A 10511-nucleotide genomic window follows, 5' to 3' on the forward strand; every position below is an offset into this window, starting at 1 on the left:
ATAATCGGTCGGCGGTCTCTTACAATCAATGTGCTCTAAGACGATCGTTGTTTGCTTGCTTGAAGATTACGTTTGCGATAAGTATAAGCAAAATGTAAAAAATTGTAAGGGATAATAGAAAAAAGTACTTTTTACCCACCGATCATAGTGTCGAAATACGGGCTATGTGGGATGTTTATAAAGGTTTCCCCAGCGTATATAGAATTACCTACGCTGTGGTCGATGTGTAATATTTATACAATCATTGCAAGCAAAAGTATTATGTGCAATCGAAATAATCGCAGATAAATATACCTACAGAGAAACCTAAGGATTCAAATGAAAATCTTAATGAATACTTTTATTACGCGGGCGAAGCCGCGGGTAAAAGCTAGTATACATATAAGTAGGTACATACATAAGCTCAAGCCTGTATCCCAAATGGGGTAGGCAGATCACATGCCACTTCAAGTTTTAGTGCCTCTCTTGACAATCTATATTATTTATTTTTTACTTAACAGTATAATGCCCTAGGCTACTTGACTCTTTTTCAAAGTATGTCTTATATTATTAATTACTGTCTAATTAAACGAAAAAAGATAGTACCATATTTTATTACGACTTAAAAACGTGTAAAAAAATTATTTAAAGTTTACTTTTACGTGATCTGGCAAAAACAACATCAGCCATATTAATCTATAGAATATCTACTCGTATGACATGACGTCAGTATATTTAGAAAAAATATTTGACACTGTCGCAGCTGAGCAAGAACTAATACAATAGAGGTTGCTTCTACGGAGATTAGATTAGTACCTCTAATTACCATAGTTGATTTGAATTATGTGACGTCACTCCAATGGCCAACACCGTTTTCGGATCCATAATTTAAAAAAAAAACATACACACATCTTTAATTAAAAATACGCAGTCATCACGCACTTTTAATCCCCGCAAGCTATAAATATTGATTTCTCAAATCAAATACTACATAAAACAATAACTTGATGTGCTAAATTCGATACGAGTCTAGTAGCCTATACAGGGCGGCTACTTGGCAACGGCCTGCCAGCGCCTACGCGAAATCTTGAGATTAGTTTTCAAAGCAGACCCCAGGCAGGCCAATAGACGCCGTCCTGCTGGTCACAGTCAAATGGATGGTGATAAGCAATAATGTGTCAACCCACACGCCAACCATTTTGAGAAAATGGCGTCTAAAGATTTTTTCTCATTTTTTTGTGTTTCTCTTAAAAAACATTGTTTTTTATATAGATTGTTGTGTTTTTCAGCTATAATACGTTCAGTAGTAGTGATTATTGTAGCTTAATTTCAAAACAAACTTCAATTTGACGAAATAATGCCCTTTTCTTTTATTGCGAATTGTTCGACGACGTCAAACTTTTTCAAGACTGTGTTATGATACTTAACCCACTTTTGCTAATTGTTTAAAAATATCTATGAGTCTTAAATAAACATGTTAAAGCACATAAATTGTTATTGTAAAATACTCTACCTATGCATATTTTTAACTTTATAAGTGTTAAGTAACATATCAGTCATGGTCACTTATGTTATTAGGTATAAATAATAAAATAATAATAAATATTATAGGACATTCTTACACAGATTGACTGAGACCCACGGTAAGCTCAAGAAGGCTTGTGTTGTGGGTACTTAGGCAACGATATATATAATATATAAATACTTATATACATAGAAAACATCCATGACTCAGGAACAAATATCTGTGCTCATCACACAAATAAATGCCCTTACCGGGATTCGAACCCGGGACCGCGGCGTAGCAGGCAGGGTCACTACCGACTGCGCCAGACCGGTCGTCATGTAGGAATCAATACATTATTTATTAATCAAACCTTTTAATGATTTTTCTACTCCCGAACTGTTATTCGTCATTTACAGGATTGTGCGTATCGAAAAAACTGAAAACGCATTGTTTGGTTCTGTAATCATGGCAACGCATTGCATTAACGATACTGCGTGCGTGCGCGGGAAGGCTTTGGGCAGCTGAGCTGACAGTGCAAACCTTTGCAATACAGGAAACAGTGTGAATTTCGCGAGAATTATTTAAAAAAACTATTAAAAACTAAGTGCATGGTCGTTGTAAAAGTATTGTATGCAATGGTGTTTAACTGACTCCAAAATACTCGTGGAAAGTACGCCCCTCATATTTCTTGACCTCCTTTAAACGCCTGTTGAATAAAATACTATAAATTAACTATTAGAGTAATGATCATTTCTAGGCACATATTTAAATTATCTGTGCTTTTTCAACAAAAAATCGTTACAAAAACCAAATAATCATCTTTAAAAAAAACAAACTACTTATCTAAAATATACAACAAAATATTTTTTTACGCTAAGAAATAGACTAAGTCATTTAAATTATGAATAACTCATGACTTGTACAAGAACAAAACATAAAATATCTTTAACAAAATAATAAACTACCATTCAGTAAGTATTCAAAAATCAAACAATATTTTTATGCATACATTAACACGTCTTAATGTAATTAGTAATTATAAAAAAATAGTAGCTTATATTAGATTTTTATATAAACACGTACTTGTAAAAAATGTTTGCAAATTATAATAACGAATATGTATATTCATGACTTAAAATGTTCAATTTCGTACTGAATTAACCATTCATGTGCAAAAATATACTAATGGACTAAGTCATAACTTATTTAAACATAAATTAATATGAACAGTTATATTTTACAATATAGTGTCATGGTACTTACACCAAAAACGAACAATTTATGACCCGAATATAATTTAACAATAATGACTTATGTTTTATAACACGGGTCGTAGCATAAAACAACGAATAAAATATCATTTTGCAATAATCATTCAAGTCTCATAGTGGGTAACTATGTCATTTTTTGCGTTTTGCAAGAATGAGTCAAGTGTAAAAAAATCGTTGAGTCAACCCTCATAACACATTATTGTAATTTAAATATGTCTTCTGCCAATTACTATAATAAGTTAAGGTTCTTGACATATTAATGCAAAACAGGCAACACACGATATAGGATTTGTGTTAACCTATTTTTTTACTTTTGGGATAGTAAAAATTTTCAAAATGAAAAGGTCATTTTTGCAAATAGAAGTTTAAAAATCCAGCTATAACATGGCATTAAAATCTCATTTTTTTAGTTTTTGTGGGTTGACACATTATTGCTTATCACCATCCAAATATCGTAGGTCAGACGAAGTGGAGGTAGACCTCCGTGAGCTCGGCGTCGGCGAAAGCTGGGCGGCACAAACGCTCACGAAACGCTCACGAAATGAAACGCTCTTAGATATCTATCTCTATCGCTCTTGCGTATTGGCGCGACAGAGCCAGACTACCTTTCGCGGCGTTTCGTTTTTGATTCACGTCGGAGAAATGCCATTCGGCTACGGGGTCTGGCGTGATACCGCTCCAGACCGAGCAAAGTGGTGTCACACCTCGGACACTGGCGATCAAATATATGAAAGAGGCGCGTTCCTAGCACACAGTCTAAGCTCGTGTAGGTGAACGCGTACTATGCTTGTATGAGTGAGATATGACAGGTTGACTGTTCGCGTTTTTGACAGGCGGTAACTGTCAGGTAACCGAGAGGGGGTGGGCGGCACTTTCAGCGGGGAGCGGCAGTGGCCATACTGTACAATACAATACAATACAATACAAAGCATTTATTCATGGTAAACACACATAAAAGAAAAATACAAACAAATGGTTATAAAAAAAAACAGTATAAATGTTGTTTACCACGAAATGGTCCCGCCTCAGCATATTGCTAACCATAAGGTCAGCGCTGATCTTCCGTCGAGACCATTTGTGGGCCACGAACGCAAACGTACAGCACGGCCTTAACAGTTATCCTGAACGCGTCCATTAGGAGCGCGCCATCTTGTATTCGGCCTGCGCGTTAAATGTCATGAATGACACTTGAGAAGATCACTTGAGAAGATGTACGATAGTACTCTTTATTATACTGTGGTGGTGTGCTCCTGTGTTGGAGGCCAAAACTCATTTTGGGTCATCGCGCCAGCCAAGTAATGGGTTCCCAGTAGCTACCGTTTGCCAACGGAACCCTGCTGCCGTCCGTTTTTGCCGCCGTCGCATTAATTTGCTTTTGATGGATCTTTTGATTATAGAAATGTCTTTTTTGCTGTCGGTCCTTCTGTGAGGAAACAATCGGTTTTCGCTGGTTCTGCCGCTTCGTTCCAGATCTTAGTTCCTATTGGGTTATGAGGATTGAAAAACAATTAAAACGCAACAGGACCTACCTAAATACAATCGAAGGAAATCTCTCTTTAGATTTCGGGATTTTTAAACTGAAATAGATATCATATACATAGGTCAAACACTAAAAAAAGCGGTAGCAACTTTTCTGTCGTGTATGGTATCTATTTCAGTTTAAAATTCATGTTAATGCGACTAAACTCAGATTTTTGAAAAATAAAAATTAAGTAGGTATGTGACAAGGATAACGCTGGTGAAAAATTATGCGACAAACTCTTTAAAATCAAAGTTTCGTCCTTACTCTTTCGTTTCCCCTCTAAAATTTTAACGATAACGATATTTTTAAGTTTAAATCATAATGAAAGACCTTTATAGGAATTTATTGCAGGAGTAGGTTGTTTTTAATTAGCAATTGAGGCGAAATTTGAAATCATGATAACTTATAAAATTCGACGAATACATTATATACTTATTACTTATTATCCCTTCAGGTGGCGAAATCCGGGAGCCGACCGCACGTAAAGTGGCAGGTAACCGGGAGCCGGACTTGAAATAAAAAGCTGTTGAGTGGCAAGGATACCGATAAAATGACAGAAAAAGTTTACCCTTGAGTGGCGGGGCCCTCGCGGGTGGTCATCGCGAATGTTACTTATGTTACAAAAATTATAATTATTCAAAAAATGTAGGGATATTGTGCATAAACCATATATCACTGGATTCATTATGAAACGGCGAAAATTATTCCATAGCAAAAAAATATATTCCATTTATGTGAATTTTGACTCGATCAAATATCAGATGGCTACATCTTCCACTTCCATGTATTAAAGTAACTTTATTTAGGTAAAAAAACAGTAGATTGTAGAAAAAAGTAATCCAGGGACTTAAATATACATTTTTTATATCCCTTTTTTTAACATATTACAGTACAATTTTTGCGAAAAAAACGGTTTTTAAACACGTGTCTCAAATATGGCAGGCGGGTGGTCCAATGAAATTGGGTCATATTTCAAGTTGTTTTGAAGTTGAAGGTGTTGAACCGTTACTGAATGCCGTCCTTGTTTAGTGACGAATAGTTCATGCAAGTATGAGGAAGCTAGATATAGTTTTAGACGGTTTTATTTATATATTTAGGTATATCGTCGCACGGGGTCCGGGAGCCGGTCCCTGCCACTTAACAGCTTGTTTTTCCCAGAGTCCGGCTCCCGGCGCCTGCCAGTTAACGGAATGTTTTATAAAATGACCGCGCCACTTCTCCCCTATGCAACTTGTAGCTCTGCCACCTGAGGGGTTATACTTATTATATACTATCGGGGGGCAGTGCCCCCGCCAAGTTGAGCGCGAAGCAAACTCTGCCGTACCATCCTTTACTGGAACCATTTCGCAGCATTATCAGGCCACTATTTGAGAACCTCTGGATAATACCAGAACACAAAAATGTTCGTCATCCGGTTCTATTTTTTACATTTATATGATAGATTCTGACTTAGCTAATATAAATAAATATATTATAAATATTATAGGATATTATTACACAGATTGACTGAGTCCCACGGTAAGCTCAAGAAGGCTTGTGTTGCAGGTACTCAGACAAAGATATTTATATACAATATACAAATACATAGAAACATCCATAACTCGGGAACTAATACCTGTGCTTATCACACAAATAAATGCCCTTACCGGGATTCGAACCCGGGACCGCGGCTTAGCAGGCAGGGTCACTACACGTTAGGCCAGACCAGTCCTCTATAATATTCTTGTAAGACCCAAGAGGAACAAACTGGCAAGGTCGCTTTTTCCACAAATTCAATATGTGTGAATTGTGAAGTGTTAACCCAAAAGGAGCAAAACGGCAGTTTTGACAAGCGGGTGAGTTAACGCGTAAATCCGGTGGCTGCACTAGTTAGGCCCGCGACTTTTCTTGGCATTTTTCATTAGTATAAATCTATCTTAAGAATGTTCTTATGATTGTATTTTTTTAGTGTGTAAGTACTTTTGAAATTAGTTGGTTTTAGATTATTATTTATGGTTTAAGATATTTTATTCTCATTAGACTTACATAATAAATGTCCTGTATATACTTTATGAATAAATAAAACATGATTCTTAAGAAATATTTGGTTTTTTGATTTGTTCGCTCTGTTTTGCTGTGACGAAACGGACTAACAAATAGACATTTGTTAGTCCGTTTCGTCACAGCAAAACAGAGCGACGCATTGACGTGATTTTTTAAGTAGAGATAGTTGAAGGGATATAGAGTGAAAGGCTACTTTCTGTCTCTTTAACCCCCACTTCCCTAAAATGGGGGGTGGGAGTTTGCATGGAGCACTCCGCATTTTTTTGAATATAACGCGAGCGCAGCCGCGGGCAAGAGGTTAGTATTACATATTAAGATTTGAGGTAACTGGTGACCGTATGGCATTGCGATACAGCGAGGAAATGTCGCCAGTATCCTTGATACAATGCCTCAAGGGCCTATTTTAGACATTAGCTAGCTTTTAAGTTTAGTCTTAGTTTCTTATATAATTATGTAAATATGTTCATGTAAATAAAGAGTTTATTATTAAGATTTATACTGGTAGAGAAGGTTTTTTTGGCATTAAGTTCGTCCGTCCATCCTTTTGTACTGTGCAATAAAGTTTAAATAAATATATGTGAAGTCCTTATGAACAAACAAAAATTTCAATAAGTTTGTGTATATAAATAATTTGTAAGTCTTCTGTTTATACGTTTTTGTTTCTAAATCGAAATATATTCGTGTTAGATGTTTAATACTAAATCATTAATTTATCTTAGAGTCTAAAAGAACCTATGTCAAATTCGTTTGAAGTACGAATTTGATACTAATTGAAGAAATTATAAAGACTAGAATAATAAGAACATGTATAATGAGTTGTAGTTTTTAAGTTTAGTAAGGTTTTATTTGTGCCATTGGTAAAAATAATAGATTTTTTGTTACTTCTGTGTGGTCTAAATTATAATTATTTTTCAGGACAGATGTTATTTTCTCAGGTCGAAATTTCAGATGACCGTCTGTAACTGCAAAAAGTCGTACTATTTATACGCGTTCGAAAAGAAAATCCGTAACTGGTGTCGATTTAAAACACTCGCTCTCGTCGTGTTTTAATTTATTTTACTATAACCTAACTGATACGATCTCGCAAAGAGACTCCTAGCATAGCCCTCTCCATTGCCCTTTGGGTGACCTTGAGCTTTCTTATGAGGCCCATTGTAAGCGACCACGGACCGCGTACCGGAAGGCGAACCGTGGGTAGGCCCCTAACAAGGTGGACTGATGACCTGGTGAAGGTCGCAGGAGTCCGCTGGATGCGGGTGGCGCAGGACAGGTCATTGTGGCAATCTTTGGGGGAGGCCTATGTCCAGCAGTGGACGTCTTTCGGCTGATATGATGATGATGATGATGATAACCTAACTACAAAATTAAAATGTTGAAAAAAAAAACTTTTGTTTTAAAGATTTTCATGAAACTTGGCTAAGAACACTCCCGACTAACTCAGCTTTCAAACAAAAAAAAAACTAAATCTAATTGGTTCGTCCGTTCGGGAGCTAGGATGCCACAGACAGACACACCCACAGATAGATAGACAGACAGACAGACACGTCAAACTTATAATACCCCCTCGTTTTTGCGTCGGGGGTTAAAATACTTACCTTCAAAAACAACCTTAACAATACAATATTTTAAAATGTAAACTCAAAATTCGCATCCTCTTTAGTTACAACCAAAGACCTATATAACTTCGTATAGACTGATAAAGTCTAAGAAAAAAACGTACCCTAAAACCATACAGAAAAAGGTACGGTGAGCTAGATGGCGATACACCTTTGGGGTACGCTCGGCTAGATGGCGCTAATATAAATATTTGACATTTTAAAACATATCAATCTAAGAATATGGCCCAAATTGTCAAAACTGAGGTTCAAAAGTTTTAAGCCTCTGTCGAGAGATGGCAGTCTATGCACTGTGATTACACATTTTACTTTGACAGTAACTCTCTATAATACTCGATCCTCTTTGGTTACAAGTGTTACAACCAAATATTCTGCACATTCGGTCAAATAGTTCTTATGAATGAGATCATTCATTCATTCAAGAATGGAAGGGACGAAGCTTTGTAAAGTATCGAATGACAGGGATACTAATATCTTATCGCATATGTTTTACTACCTGTTTGCACAGTGAGAAGAATGTAGTAGGTAACAAATCAATATTTAAAAGTACACTCAATAAAATAGAAAGCGCTGAAGCGCTGGTAGCCTAGCGGTAAGTACGTGCGACTTTCGTTCCGGAGGTCGCGGGTTCGAACCCCGGCTCGCACCAATGAGTTTTTCGGAATTTATGTGCGAAATGTCATTTAATATTCGCCAGTCGCTTTTCGGTGGATGAAAACATCGTGAGGAAACCGGACTAATTCCGATAAAGGTCTTGTTTACCTTTCGGGTTGGAAGGTCAGATGGCAGTCGCCTTCGTAAAATCTTGGGATTAGTTGTCGAAGCGGACCCCAGGCTGCCATGAGCCGTGGCAAATTCCTGGAGGATGATGATGACACAATATAACCTAACCACAAAATTAAAATTTTGAAAAAACCCCCGGCCGCGACATAGTGGACCGATTTTCATGAAACATAGCTAAGAACACTCCCGACTAACTCAGCTTTCAGATAAAAAAAACTAAATCAAAATCGGTTCATCCGTTCGAGCGCTACGATGCCACAGACAGACACACACACAAACAGACAGACAAACAGACAGACAGACAGACATACACACAGACAGACACGTCAAACTTATAACACCCCTTCGTTTTTGCGTCGGGGGTTAAAAATAGAATAAATTAGGGTAAGCCAGAGAGACTTTCAAGTGTCTCGTAAAAGTCGGCCTTCGAAATATGGTCAGTGTGCGTAGCCGATTGCGCATGCGCACACGCTTCACGATTCGCTCACGATCCGTCCACGATTCGCTCACGATTCTCTGATACATATGTAAAAATCAGCCTTGAGAATTTAAAGAAAGTTAGTCACTTGAAATAGACATCATACACGAAAGAAAAACGACAAGGGCCACTGGTGGCCGAGCCGGGAATCGAACCCGGGTCTTCAGCTTTCGCGGCTAACGTCTTCTCTACTAGACCACCCGCCCGCTGTGGTACCCGACGAAATTTCTCTAGTGTATGTTATCTCTGATAAGGCTAGGCGCCTTAGTTAGTCTTTAAAAAAAATTGTATAGCATAAAAATGGCCGTCGTATATAACTAGCTAATTCGCAGACATTAAATGTCGATAAGAACTCTACATTAAAGTTTCGTCCTTGAGAAAATTAGGAAGGTCTGGCGGCTCTGGGCTTTTAGTCTATAATAATAAAAAACCGGCCAAGAGCGTGTCGGGCCATGCTCAGTGTAGGGTTCCGTAGTTTTCCGTATTTTTCTCGAAAACTACTCAACCTATCAAGTTCAAAACAATTTTCCTAGAAAGTGCTTATAAAGTTCTACTTTTGTGATTTTTTTCATATTTTTTAAACATAATTATGGTTCAAAAGTTAGAGGGGGGGGCACTTTTTTTTCCTTTAGGAGCGATTATTTCCGAAAATGTTAATATTATCAAAAAACGATCTTAGTAAACCCTTATTCATTTTTAAATACCTATCCAACAATATATCACACGTTGGGGTTGGAATGAAAAAAAATATCAGCCCCCACTTTACGTGTAGGGGGGGTACCCTAATAAAACATTTTTTTTTCCATTTTTTATTTTTGCACTTTGTTGGCGTGATTGATATACATATTGGTACCAAATTTCAGCTTTCTAGCGCTAACGGTTACTGAGATTATCCGCGGACGGACGGACGGACGGACGGACAGACAGACATGGCGAAACTATAAGGGTTCCTAGTTGACTACGGAAACCTAAAAATTAAAATTTTGAAAAAACCCCCGACCGCGACATAGTGGACCGATTTTCATGAAACATGGCTAAGAACACTCCCGACTAACTCAGCTTTCAAACAAAAAAAAACTAAATCGAAATCGGTTCATCCGTTCGGGAGCTACGGTGCCACAGACAGACACACACACACACACACACAGACAGACAAACAGACAGACAGACAGACAGACAGACAGACAGACAGACAGACCGACACCCCGTCAAGCTAGGAACATACTACGCGGACGTCCGTCGTAAATCGACCGCGACCGCGACCGATCAGTGTGCACGGAACAAAACATCCAGCGAGCCATGCGCTCAAGGC

General features: G+C 37.6%; 1 non-coding gene across 1 annotated transcript; it reads right to left on the minus strand.

Moving 5' to 3' along the window:
* Window positions 1–9333: 9333 nt before the first annotated feature.
* Trnas-cga lies at window positions 9334–9405 on the minus strand. Its single transcript has one exon. It is a non-coding gene; the product is annotated as a tRNA-Ser (tRNA).
* Window positions 9406–10511: the final 1106 nt, after the last annotated feature.

Source organism: Leguminivora glycinivorella, chromosome 24 (genome assembly GCF_023078275.1).
Source record: "Leguminivora glycinivorella isolate SPB_JAAS2020 chromosome 24, LegGlyc_1.1, whole genome shotgun sequence".
In the NCBI taxonomy this organism is placed as follows: Eukaryota; Metazoa; Arthropoda; class Insecta; order Lepidoptera; family Tortricidae; genus Leguminivora; species Leguminivora glycinivorella.